Source organism: Lynx rufus, unplaced genomic scaffold (assembly GCF_022079265.1).
Source record: "Lynx rufus isolate CCGP_SWC_20201006 ecotype Redwood Valley unplaced genomic scaffold, mLynRuf1.p SCAF_2, whole genome shotgun sequence".
In the NCBI taxonomy this organism is placed as follows: Eukaryota; Metazoa; Chordata; class Mammalia; order Carnivora; family Felidae; genus Lynx; species Lynx rufus.
The window spans coordinates 126,441,145-126,455,215 of record NW_025814834.1 but is presented as its reverse complement, the minus strand read 5'-3'; the positions used below and the strand labels follow the sequence as shown (position 1 = coordinate 126,455,215).

At 37.0% G+C, this 14,071-nt stretch overlaps 1 protein-coding gene across 1 annotated transcript in view; it reads left to right on the top strand.

Moving 5' to 3' along the window:
- CTTNBP2NL (CTTNBP2 N-terminal like) overlaps positions 1-14,071 on the top strand; it is a 39,257-nt gene that overhangs the window by 13,329 nt on the left and 11,857 nt on the right. The window lies entirely within an intron of this gene.

Sequence of the window (14,071 nt, the reverse complement as noted above, 5' to 3'; positions counted from 1 at the left end):
TAAACATTTTGAAATACGTTCCATCATTTTGTCACAGTTCAGGACTTCCATACCCACCCACATATATGTATCGATTAAAACAAAAATTTCACTAAATATATAGTAACTCTATGTCTTACTATAATATTTATACCATGTCATACTATACTACACTATTTTCTTTTTTTTTTATACTTTATTTTTCATTAAAGGCAGATTGTGATCCTACTAACCTAGTTTCATTATCTACTTTTAGAAATGTATCCTACAGATGTACTTAGGCCTATATAATAAAGTGTATGTGTAAGGACATTTATTGCAATATTGGTCATAGCAACAAAATGCTGGAAATAACTTGTGTGTGTATTAGTAGGGTTCTGACCAAGTAAATTATGGTATGATTACACAACAGAATACTATGCAGTCATTAAAGAGAATGAGAAATCTTTATGTATAACATTCTCTAAGATATAGTAAGTGAAAAAATAATGCACAGAAAAGTGAGCATAGGGAAATACATCTCACAAAGCCTCTTCTTTGCTTCCCCTTGACTTGGTTCCTTTGAGAATGGTAGGAGCTCCCCAAAAATGTTCTGCCCCGGAAAGGGAATGAAATTACTAAAAGGCATGTATGTTACCAGGTTCAGTGGTGGGTACACTAGCAGAGACGAGCCAAAAGAAGCAGGAAAGGCTGGTCATATATATGGGCTGTTTATGAGTCGGGTATTTATAAAAAAAAAGTAGACTGCATTCTTAAGTGATTAAGTGTCTTTTCTTGCATCAGAAAAACATTGTGGGGTGCCTGGGTGGCTTGGTTAAACATCTGACTTCCGCTCAGGTCATGATCTCATGGCTCATTTATGAGTTCAAGCCCCGCATTAGACTCTCTGCTGACATTGCAGAGCCCGCTTCGGATCCTCTGCCCCTCTTCCACTGGTGTGCTCTCTCTCTCTCTCTCTCAAAAATAAACATTAGAAAAAAAAAAAAGAAAGGAAAAGAAAAGAAAGAAAGAGAAAGAAAGAAAGAAAGATAGACAGACATTGAGCCCCATGTATAACAGCTCTTAAGAATAATTAATTATCTGATATCAGCTGCTTGCTATACAACTTTTTAGCACATGCCATCATTCATATTACAAATTATGGCATTTAGCAGTTCAAGAGTGAAGGTTCCAAAAAATAAGCAAATTTCTCATTTAATTGACATCTTTCTGTGGCCTGGTTTTTGTATGACTTTGAGGAAAGAAAGGGGGAATTTAGCTTGTAAAATGCTACCTATTTAGAGAACACATCGTTCTGTAGCCATTAGGGAGAGGCTTCAGAAAAGATTATAACAGTGGGGGATTTCATTGCATTTATTCAGCCTGAAACTAAAACAAGTAAAAAAGGGAAACAGCTTATTCCTGTTATTTCGACTTCCTCTTATTGTGTCTTCTTTGCATGTGTTAGCCTTGTGATTTGGGATTAATCAGAAGTTATTTCTAGTGGCTCCCCTTAAAGAGAAGAGAAAGAAAGACAAAGAGGTTGCTTGTAAAAAAGCCTGTGGTCCATCATTTAGTATTTCAGTATAGCTAGTTATAGGAAAAATTTGAAAGACAGAAGGAAACCATCTTGTATGTTTGCTGAAAATCTTTATGGACAGGGAGCATATATAGAATGAAGCAGGAAATTTTATTATATGGGCATTTATTTCCTTAGAAAAGCAGAGTAATGTATCTGTTCTACCAAACTATTCGCATCTGTGCACAAGGAGGCTCATTGCTGTATTGTTTAATGCAGCAATGGAAAATTATAAACAACCTAAATATCTGTCAGTAAAATATATCAATGTAAACTGTTACATCCTTACTATGCCATATTATGTAACTGCATTCTTTTTTATGAGAAGAAAACAAGCAGTGTACTGACTTATTAGATCTCTAGACACAAATGAAAAAAGTACACATACACACATTTATGGATATGCTTGGAAAAGGTCTGAGAGGATACTGATTATACTGAGAACTCTTGAGGTAGAGACATTGGCTTGTATTCAGGAAGGAATTTGGCTTTATCTACATAATTAAATTCTTTTATGAGAAAATATTCATTTATGATGAAATTAAAATAAAAATTAGGGGCACCTGGGTAGCTCAGTTGGTTAAGTGTCCAACTTTTGATTTGGGCCCAGGTCATGTTCTCAAGGTTAGTCAGATCGAGCCCCTCGGTGGGCTCTGTGCTGACAGTGCAGAGCCTGCTTGGGATTCTCTCTCTCCCTTTCTCTGCCCCTCCCCTCTCTCTTTCTCTCAAAATAAAGAAATAAATTTTTTTAATTATATTTTTAAGAAATAGAGTATGAAAATAAGAACAACATCGGGGCTCCTGGGTGGCTCAGTCAGTTCAGCGTCCGACTTCAGCTCACGTCATGATCTCACAGTCTGAGTTGGAGCCCTGCGTGGGGCTCTGTGCTGACAGCTCAGAGCCCGGGGCCTGTTTCAGATTCTGTGTCTCCCTCTCTCTCTCTGCCCCTCCCCTGCTCATGCTCTGTCTCTCTCTGTCTCAAAAATAAATAAAAATATTAAAAAAGAAAGAAAATAAGAACAACATTTACTTTGTAACTGTCTTTATTTCTAATTGGTTTATCCTGTCACATAAATCTATATTAATTCTAAAATACAGTTAAGGGGATAGAGACAAGCCTAGCATGCCTAGGTAAAGCATGAGCTTGTTAGCATCACATCCCTGATTGCCTCCCAAAAAAGCAAAAGTAGATTTCCCACGAATTTTCAGATTCTGCTTTTGAACAGGACACCTAAAAGTTCTTCCTTCAAAGCAGATTCTTTCACAGGTGATGGACTCAAATAGAGCTGACAGTGTATGCATGAGCAACTATGTGATGAAAATTTCAAGAAATGTTATTATCATAGCAGGAGACCTATAACCCTTCAAAGTATTTTTTCCTGGCTCTGTTTCATATCTGCACTTCATAATATTCCATTGTTTAACAACAACATAAAGTATTTTCTGCATCAGAAAGCCAACTCCACCTAGTGAGTTCTAAGATAACGCATAACTTCAAAAAATTATTTTAATCTAATTCAATAGCTGTCTGTTCAACAAAAGACTGAACTCGTTGGTAGATAGGAGTATGTGACCGTGTTATTAAATTTGGAAGGCTTTGTTCTTATTGCCTCACATTATTTTACCAATAAAATTTTTGTAGAATTGAGTCAGACTTAATGTGATTTCTTTTTCTTTGCACTGGATTATTGATAATATGGAAATTTATGAATTCATGCTGCTATGCATCACAGATGATAGATTTTCACCTCTCTCTTCTTTAGGCCTAGTATTTCTCCTCATGGAGGGGTGGATACTTAATCCTATTCAGAACTACATCCCAAATACCTAGAACCTCAGAAGTTCTTCAGAAATATTTGTTATATGACAGAATAAGTTCAGGCTCTTTAAGTCTAACTTCAGTATATTGAAGGTACAAAATAGATTACCACTTACTAATTAATATTTTTGAGAAGAGAGGCTTAACTATAGTAATATAGTTTCATTACTTTTCCTGTTGATGATTTCCACTTGGTGACATTATTTACATTTCAGCCTGTACTGAGAAGGAACAATTTGTTCTTCAGACAGGAAATCATTGCTTATGTTTGTTTCTGTATTTGTAGTAAAGGATACCAAATAATTGGGATGTGTACCTTTGCTCACTATGCACATGCATTCATCTAAAAAAAAGACCATATTTTATTTGTTTGTTTTTTGAAAAACCATATTTTAGTTTTCAGCTGACATTTTACCGTGGTGTCCTTTCCTATCAAATTGAGATGTGGTCATCTGCATTCCCTGACTGATTAGTAATGGGAGCTTTGTGTGCCTCATTGAAAATAGTATTTTTTTTTTTAAGAGTACAGCTTTGCTTGTCTTTCTTTATCTGTCTAGATATATACAAAAATATTGTTTACCAGACTTTCAGCTAAGGACCTCCATGGGCATCTGTCTAAATTACACATATCCTCTCTCTATCTTTCAGAATATATTCACTTATCTCCCATTTCTCCATTGGGTTTTTGTTCTTGCTTTTGGCTCCCACAGAATCTTCCTCATCCCCCCTTCTCTGGTTGCTTTCCAAATGGATCACTTTTCCCTTTAAAAATCTTCCTTTCAGAGGCACCTGAGTGGCTCAGTCGGTTAAGTGACTCTTGATCTCAGCTCAGGTCCTGATCTCAGGGTCCTGATTTCAGGCCCCACGTTGGGCTCCAGGCTGGGTGTGGAACCTATTTAAAGTAAAAATACTAATAATACTAATACTAGTATTTGTATTAATACTAATATTAATACTAATAATACTAATATTTAAAGTAAAAATCCTTCCTTTCCTGGGACAAATGACTACCACGTGAGGCCAAGAGAAGTCATTTAAGGAAGAGCACTGAAGCAGTCTTAGAGGCTTAGAATGGAGCCAGTTGTTCTATTCCCATTGGGATTAAAATGGTAAAGGGGTCTTGGTTATCCCATTCTTGTCCATGGCGACACTTAAAGTTCCTGAAAGGTGTTACTACCCCATAGAGTAAAAAGGAAAAACTCTTGTATCTCCAAAGATAACTCCTGTTCTTCCCATCCATGCTAAGCCCCTCAGTAGACTTTATTATGAAGACAAAGGCAGTCTCGGGTTAGGATTACTTGGAATTAGTAGTAATTAGTGGTCAACTTGAGCACGCTGGGTTTCACCATGTATTTATTCAGTACCTTACTGTAGTGATAAGCATTGTCGGTTCACATTTAAAATTGTCATTAAACACCCATACCGCACTTAGAGCCCACCTTTTACTTCTCGGTCCTGACTTCTTTACTCCTCTTCCCCTTCTGTTCTCTAAAGAAAAACCATCCTTCCCAACTGAATAGCTAGCTGCCTCCCTCCACATTAGTCTGCAGTGACAATAGAAGTTGCCACCCTTCCAGCCTCTGACTTGGGACATAGAGCTTGATCTCTCTTAATATGTCATCCTAGATACTCTGTTCTACCTTCTCACACTAGGATGTATAATTTGCATGGTCTCTGCTTCTGTTTGCCTGCCCTGACATCTTGCTCTCACTGTGTGTGGCTTTCAAACCACACCTAGTCCCCTTTTTCATTTGACCCTGTCTGTACACTCCCGCCACCCTCCACAAACTTCTTATTCCTGTTTACTTGCTACACTTCTCAATATGAACACTCTGTACTTCTCAGCTAGGCTAATAAGGACCCTCTTCCTGCGACCTTTCCTCTGAGTAGCTTGTTTCTTGCCACGTTTCCTTGCAGTATCAGACTGTGTGATTTAAGAATCTCACCTCGAAAAAATGTTTAAAGTCTCATCCCACAATCATACAGCTCCCTCCATAGAATCCCCTAACTAGAAGAAGAAACCCTTTCAATCTTATTTATGAGCTCTTTTTAACTATGTTAGCCTTGAAGTAGTTTCTGCACTGTTAATACATTGTGAGTTAAAGAGGCTGAGCACACCTCTAATGAAGTTTTTCAAGTTCATAGTTACTTAAAGTATCACACTCAGATTATAGTCTGCGGTCTGGGTCTCCTTATGCAATACTTCAGAGACAGTTTTTGGATTATATGCCCCCCTCAACCTCATGGTGTTTCCTGTGATTCATTAAGTTGCTGATAGTCCCATTGATCTGCCAGCACCCGCCCACTTCCAGGATTGGTCTTTTCCTTCCTGTTCCTTCTGAGTGTAAGGTCTGAGGCTTAGAAAGTCCTGATCAAATAAATTGTACTTGGTGTTCCTCTAAACATTAATGATACTGTTTAGAAAACATTTAAACAAGCAGAGGCAGTGTGTTTATTTCTGCTCTCAGGCCTTAAACTTGTCTGGCAAATTCTGAGCTCCTTAAGAGCAAAGGACTTCATCTTACTTAGTCAAATCTCTCTTCTCTTATCATTGCCCACATCACTTAGCATTTGTAGTACCCAGCAAACATTAAGTGTTCAATAAAAGCATTCAAAGCATGTGCTCTTGTGAATCAGCCATATGTCCAAAAATTTTCCCAGACTTCTCCAGTGCTGTTTTGGTTGTCTAACCCTAATAACACAGATTTTTTTTTTGTTAACATTTTTGTATATTTGATGTTAGGCCAAACATGTCGTGGTTTGTAGACATTTATAACATTCGTTAGTTTAAAATAAAGCAGTAAGATTGATTCCTTCTTACTTCTTTTAGAATTTATTTATGACAGTTTAAACTGTTTAAATTTTTTTTTTTTAAGGTTTATTTATTTTTGAGACAGAGAGAGACAGAGCATGAATGGGGGAGGGTCAGAGAGAAGGAGACACAGAATCTGAAACAGGCTCCAGGCTCCGAGCTGTCAGCACAGAGCCCGACGCGGGGCTCGAACTCACAAACCGCGAGATCATGACCTGAGCCAAAGTCGGCCGCTCAACCGACTGAGCCACCCAGGCGCCCTGAAACTGTTTAAAATCATAGCTTCAGGAGTCAGACTAATTGGATTCTTTATTTTAGTGTTTTTCATACTTTGACAGGGACACATAGTAAAAAATAGACTATATTGTGACCCAGGGAAAGAACACACACACACACACACACACACACACACACACACACATACATATGCATATACATATACACACCCCTATATTCTTAGATCAGAAGAAAAGTTTCTTGAAACATTACTCACAACATTCAATGCTCTACAATGTTTTCTGTTCTATTTTATTTTTAAGCTACTGACGGACCCCTACTAAATTGAAATTAATTCCTCCAAAGTCCTAGGGAATATCTGTTTATGTATTACTCATTCAGCTAACAAATTCAGTACTTACTATATACCATTTATTGTACCTCTCCACTACTAACTTTGGCTTTGTGACCTTGGGAAATTCAAATGTTAGTGTTCAGTTTCTTCTATAAAATGGAGATATAAGTGACGTACACCTCCAGAGGTATGTTGTTAGGATTAGATTAGATGTGTAAAACACTGAGCACACTGCTTGGCAGGTAATAAGCACTATATAGTATTAGCACCTCCTTCATTGTTTCTGCTGTTATTAAAAATTACTTTGGTTGGAACATCCCATGTTTCTGAAACACTATATATAAAGCATATAATGCTATAACTTCATTTTCCCTTTAACTCTCATTATGTGCTTTTATATTTTTGAACTAGAGATATAATTTAGGTATAGTGAAATGCACAGATCTTAAGTGATAATACACAGATCAATAAGTTCCAACAAATGCGTACATCCTACATCCCCATCAAGATACAAACATTCCCATCACACCAAAAAGTCATCTTGTGACCTTTCCTGGTTCCTTGTCCCCCTACACCCAGAGGCGACTGCTGCTGTGATTTTTTTCACCATGAAATTGTGGTCGTTTCCAGTTTGGGGCTGTTATGAATAAAGCTGCTTCAGACAGCTGTGTGTAAATCTTTTTGTGGATTTATGTTTCCATTTCTTTTGGATAAATACTTAACTGCAGACAGGCGTTTTTCTACCATTATAATTAATTTCCAGATTAACGTCCAAAGTAATTACACCATTTATACTCCCACCAACAATATGGTGAGCGTTCTAGTTGCTCCATCTCCTTCTCAAAATTTGATGTTGTCCGTCTTTAATTTTAGCCTTTCTAGTGGCTTTAAAAAAATTTTTTTTAGTGTTTATTTATTTTTGAGAGTAAGAGCACACATGTGCGCACAAGTGGGGAGGGGCAGAGAGAGGGGAGACGGAGGATCCAAACTGGGCTCCTCGCTGACAACAGGGCCTGATGAGCCCAGGGCTCAAACTCACAAACCCACGAGATCATAACCTGGGGTAAAGTCAGAGTTCAATCGACTGAGCCACCTAGGCACCCCTCTAGTGGTTTTCTAGTGTTATTATTGTTTTAATTTACATCTCTTTGATCACTAATGAGTTGAGCACTTTTTCATGTGCTTTTTGGCCATTTGCATTTTATCTTTGGGTCTGTGATCCATCCTGTATATGGTGAGATAGATGTCAACTCTCATTATACAGCATCCTGAATAAAAGAGATTAGGATCTAATGTGCCATTAGAGTTATATTCTAAAATTCTAATTTATGTTCAAGAGCATTAATTTGTTCAGTACTTATTGACTGTCTTTACACATTTTCTTCCCCAGCTCAGAAACTTATTTACATAGACCCAGTCCAGAATATAGATGTAATTTGTTTCAACCACACACATAGATTCCCCCCACACACAAAAATAAAACAGAACAAAGACCACAAAACTGAATACATTTATTTCAATTTCACTAGGAGTTTTCATAAGACTCTTTGGAATTTGAATGTTGAAGCAGCTACATTAAGCTGTTTACCCATATTCTATCAACAAGCAGCCTACTAGCTAGAAGTATCACACTTAATATCTGTTTGTACTAAACTTACCATTTTTAGTCTTCAAAAGAATTTAGTGCACTTTAGTCAAATAATAATAAATGGTCATCTATCCTTATGTAAATAGTTGATTTTGTAAACATCTGTGGCTACAAGCTGACTCCAAAGGGAATCTTTGAAGCTCATTCTACTTTAAAGTCAGTTTGCTAACTGTATAAATTAATATTACCTTAAATGATTACACTAAGTAAATCATAGATTTTCTTAACAACGGAATAAAATATTGACCTCACTAACTATGATAAGAGTAAGGAGAAGCTAAGACATCAGGAAAAAGCTGGAAAGTGAACATCTGTTAAATGTTTTGGGCTTGAGTGGAAATATAGGATATAGGAAGAAGAAAGATGTATGAGGAATGCTTTTTCCTTTGAGTCATTACAGTCTAGGCAGGAAGAAAAAAAAGAAAAATGAGAAATGTTTAATCAAAATGCAGAAGATAAATACCAACTGACGATATTACATAAAATGTCACATAGCAGTTCAGGATTAATTACTAAATAAATACTGTTAATGGTTATTCAGGTTCCCAATATATTTTTAGTGATGTATTACTTTGGAGTTATCTGGGGATTGGTGAATTTTGTTTTGCTTTTAATGAAGATTTCCTGGCTTAGTCCAGTTTTACAGAATCTTAAATCTCCAGGATTTAAAACCTCCAGGAGTGGGTTTAGTCATTGGGTCTAAAAGGAAAATCTATACTCTAAACTTGGTTATTGAAAAAATTAATTTCTATTTATAGTATTTACTATGTGTCAGGTACTTACAGGAAGCATTCTGTATTACTCATTTAATTTTTATAATAAACCTATAGGTAGAATGTTGCCCTTATTTTACAGATGAGGGATCTGAGGTACAGAGAAGTTAAGGGAATTGCTGAAGGTAAACAGATAGAAAGTAGTAGAGCCCGGATAACAATGCCAGTTATGTTAGACTCCAGAGCCAAAAGTTATTAAAGAAAATAAATGTGTAGAAAGGCTAGATTTGAGAAAATAGCATTTATGGTTAAGTGGATTAATGGGTTTTCAATAATATGTCAGAAGTATTTTTTAAATCATGAAAGTTTTCATGTTAAATTCTGTACCATTTTCCAAAAATTAAAGTTTAATTCAAATGTGGCTAACTTCTCTTTTATTAATATTGTCAAACATTGAAATCCAGTTTTCTTTCAGTAAGTAAGAGGAACTTTTAAAACAAAGGGTGTACTTGTAATGTTATCATCTTTATCCAGAATGGTTTCTTTATTTCCAGTTATTCATGCAGCTACTTATAATTTATCAGGGACTCCAGAGTATAAATTATTTGAAAATTAGTAGATTCAACTTAAATGTGAAAAGGATAGCTTTTTAAAATATATTTTTACTATTTATTTATTTATCTCTTTATTTATTTTTGAAAGAGCAAACAAGCAGAGAGGGGCAGAAGGAGAGGGCAGGGGAAAGAATCTCAAGCAGGCTCCACATTGTGAGTGCAGAGTCTGACATGGGTCTCAATCCCATGAACCATGAGACCATGACCTGAGCTAAATCAAGAGCCGGCTTAACTGACTGAAGTCACCCAGGCACCCCTGAAAAGGATAGTTTTAACATGCTTTTGTTGTAGCATTAATTAAAACCATCCTGGAATCATGTTCTTTGGTCTTTCTGGTCTCTGGCAATGGAAGTATTCAGATATTTTTAAAGGCACAAAGTTTATATTGCTGATCACTTCAGAAGTGGCAATAAATTGCAAAGATGTATCCTAATCCATTTAGGGTTCCAGCCTGAGTCTTAAATAAAACTCATACTTGAATGTAAACCCCCAGTTAAGTAGGCCTTATCTTCACTTTTCGATATGGAACCATCCTTTATGTTGGTGATTATCATCCAAAGAATAATGATTTCCTATTTTAAGATTGGAAAAAAATGTATAGATAGATAGATATCCACATACACACTTACATATTACTATAATAGTATGCTATTATGCCATATATATAGTATTATTTTCATGTGTTATATTATACTATTTATGTGCATTATTATATATGATAAAATGTATAATATATATATTTAAAATAGTATAAATAATCTTGGGGAGGGGAGAGGAGGTGACTGCTTCATATTTCTTTTTGAAGTTTATCATAGCAAAGCTGATAATTTTAGAGAGCGAGCATGGCAGGCTCCAAGGACATTATATGATTTTACTTTAAGCTTTCAGTATTGGTGTGTTTCATTCCGCCTATGACAGGAAAAATGAGTAACAGATGACTGTATATTTTGTCTGCTGTAGTAATACCTTTTATCAGTGAATCTGTCTAACCAGCCAATTATCTTCCTGTTGTCTGAAATTAAAGACCATTATGTTTTCTGACAATGTAGAAATTTCTCTTCAGTTAAAATACATGTTGTCAGTGAAGTGAAAATAATGAAATTGCAGAAATTGATTGATTTTAGCTATATTACTGAATTCCTCCTCCAAAAATTCCAATCCAGATCATTTAAAATTTCTTATTAAATAGCTGAAATATCATTAGAGTATTAAAACTCAGCCTTAACAGTTTTTAGTACTTAGTAGATACTTGGTCTCTAAATTTTGACTTGAGATGTAAACAATAGAGGTAGCATATCTAGTCATTCCCCTTGTGGTAGCCAGCCTCCAAGAGGGCCCCCAATGACCCCACCTGATATTCATACCCTTTGTGCAGTCTCCTCCCACGTGTACCAGGTGGGTCTGTGTGACCAATGGAATACATCAGAAGTGATGGTATGTCACTTCTGAGGTTAAGTTCTAAAAGATACTCGCATGTCCATCTTTGTCTCTCCGTCTCTCCCTCTCCCCCCCCCCCCTCTCTGTCATGTCACTTGCTCTGTGGGAAGCCAGCACACTGCAAGGAACCAAAGCCTATGCCAACAGCTTGACTACAACCTCATGAGACACAGCCAGAACCACCCAGCTTAACCCCTTCCAGATTCCTGACCCTCAGAAACTGTGACATTTAAAAACAACAACAACAACAATGTTTACTATTTGAGTTGCTACATTTGGGAGTGGTTTGTTAGGCAGGAATAGATACCTAGTACACACCTCCAGTAAAGCTGTTTCATTCTTCAATTCTTAACATCTATTTTTGGTTAATTGTTCTATTAAACCTGTCATCCATACCACTTACCTGACTGAGGCATTGAGTTGGCTGAAAAAGACCGTATTCCCCCATTTTCTACTCCAGTGTTTGGTATAATAAATACAGACCTCGAATTCACTTTTCCCATATCTGGGCCCCATAGTAGAACCTGCCTACAAGAATTGTTTTGTGACAAGGAGGCTTTTTTAGATTATTCCACAGATTCTTTTCATTTATGTGCAAAGCCACCAATTTTGTATAACTTGTAATTACCATGCAAGCGATTATGGAATTGCTGGGAAGTACTTCAAGAGAAAACAGACAGGGTAACAGCTGTTCTCAGAGAAGTCTGAGACCTTACCAAAGAAGCTCCTCGTCTAGGACTTGTAACTCAGCGATGCTTATTAATTATACTGGATAATAACAGTGTGGGTTTTTTAAAGTCATGTTTTCAGGGATTAGTTAACTATATACTCAAACCTGAGAGACAGCTTCTCAGCAAATTTGTCAAGGTCACGAATCGTACTCCAGCTCTGCTCTCCCATCCCACTTTTTCTTCTCTGCTATTCTGAAAAGGAGAAAGCCATACAAATATTCAGGTTTACGTTTGCCTTTCTGCCCTACTAAACCCATTTCAGTACTAATAATCATTTCGTTACCATCACTAATCAGACAGAAATGGAAATCATGAATAAAACAATGTGCAGTAAGAACAGTGGAATTTCAACTTTTTAAAGGTTTTTTTCCTCTTCTTTTGTCTAAACATTTTTCTGAACCTGGATTTGCCTTAGGACATTAATAGCTAGGTTGTCAATCTCAAGTTTGAAGTATAAAACTCAACACAGATGTTCTTCTTTTTTGTTTTTTTAATGTTTATTTATTTTTAATGTTTATTTTTGAGAGAGAGAGAGACAGAGCATTAGTGGGGGAGGGGCAGGGAGAGAGAGGGAGACACAGAATCTGAAGCAGGCTCCAGGCTCTGAGCTGTCAGCACAGAGCCTGATACGGGGCTTGAACTCACGAACCTTGAGATCATGACCTGAGCCGAAGTCGGACGCTCAACCGACTGAGCCACCCAGGCGCCCAATGTTTATTTATTTTTTTGAGAGAGAGAGAGAGTGCGAGCAGGGGAGGGGCAGAGAAAGAGGGAGACAGAGAATCCAAAGTGGGCTCCGTGCAGACAGCACGGAGCCTGATGCAAGGCTTGAACTCACGAACTGCAAGATCATGACCAGAGCCAAAGTCAGACAAAGTCGGACACTTAACCAACCGAGCCACCCAAGCACCACTCAACTTAAACAGATGTTCTTGGTGAAAGGAAAACATTGATGAGTCCCTGCTGTTTGACACTATTTCTTTTAAAAGTATAACTAAAAACTAGCCTTTTCTGTTTTGTTCTCACCATGACTTAAAAAGTAAAAATAGCCAGTTCAGGAATTGGTCTTGTCTTTCTCCATCCTAAAATGGTAGAGAGACTATTTCAAAATTTTACTGAGGATTTGCTTTTTAATTGGGAGCTGAAAAACTAGGATTCTGTCTTGGACTCAATCTTTCAAATCTTTACCCCTTTAATTCACATGCTTACACACACACACTCGTGCATGCACACAAACCTGTAGTATGGTCAGGAAGGTGGTTATCTTGAGATGGTACCTTAAAGGAACAGGATTTATTTGGCTCTTCGTATTTTCAGTATACCAGTATTATCCAAATACCCCAATAATGTCATCATTTAAAATGGTTGTAGTCAAGCTAGAAGTAAAATACAGGGCTTCTAACGCTGCTTTGAACAGTTGCCAGGTGATACCAACACAATTTAGAGCATAAGGCTAAGTGATTCCTGGATCTTGATCTTGGATAGTCTAACGAAGGAAGCATCACCTTTTCAGCACTGAAACATTCTTCTGTATTAAACCCCGTTTTGCTTTATTGTCGGGGGTGGGGGGAGGTTGTTTTCTGTTTTGTTTTGTTTTTTAAGCATAGCCATTGAATTGTGAATTTCCCTTTTTTTTTCAAATGATTTCCTCTTTGTGGATGATGGTGGTAAGAAAACCTAGCTCCTAAAAATAAAGAAAAGAGAAAGAAAACCTGCTTCTGATGAAATAATTTCTAAACATTGATAAATGACAGTAGTTTTTATGACTAGACTTCATTTGAAAGCTTAAATTATATAGTACTTTGCTGTGGTTTTTGAGAAAGTTTCCTCAATGCTGTATTAACACCTCATTTTTGCTTTTGGTTGTAAAATGTCCCAGGAAACGTTTCCAAGTCTGTGTAGTAAAGGAATTGTTAATGTCACTCCGTTACCTGCATGTAATCTATGATGCTCTTATGAAGTAATGACTTCAGGTCCCTCCTAGTAAAGCTGAGAGAATAGGGAAGCCAAAGACTTATCTTTCTACTCCCTTCCTGATCCTTGGACCCAACTTGGCAACCCAGGCCCTAAAGCAGATTTCAGCCCCCATTCCCTATGCACCTTCTCTCTCAAGCCTGAAGCCCACCAAGCCTGAGGGGGACAAAAAGGAAGGTGGCAGATAGCAGCTGAACAGAGACTAGAGGAAAGGG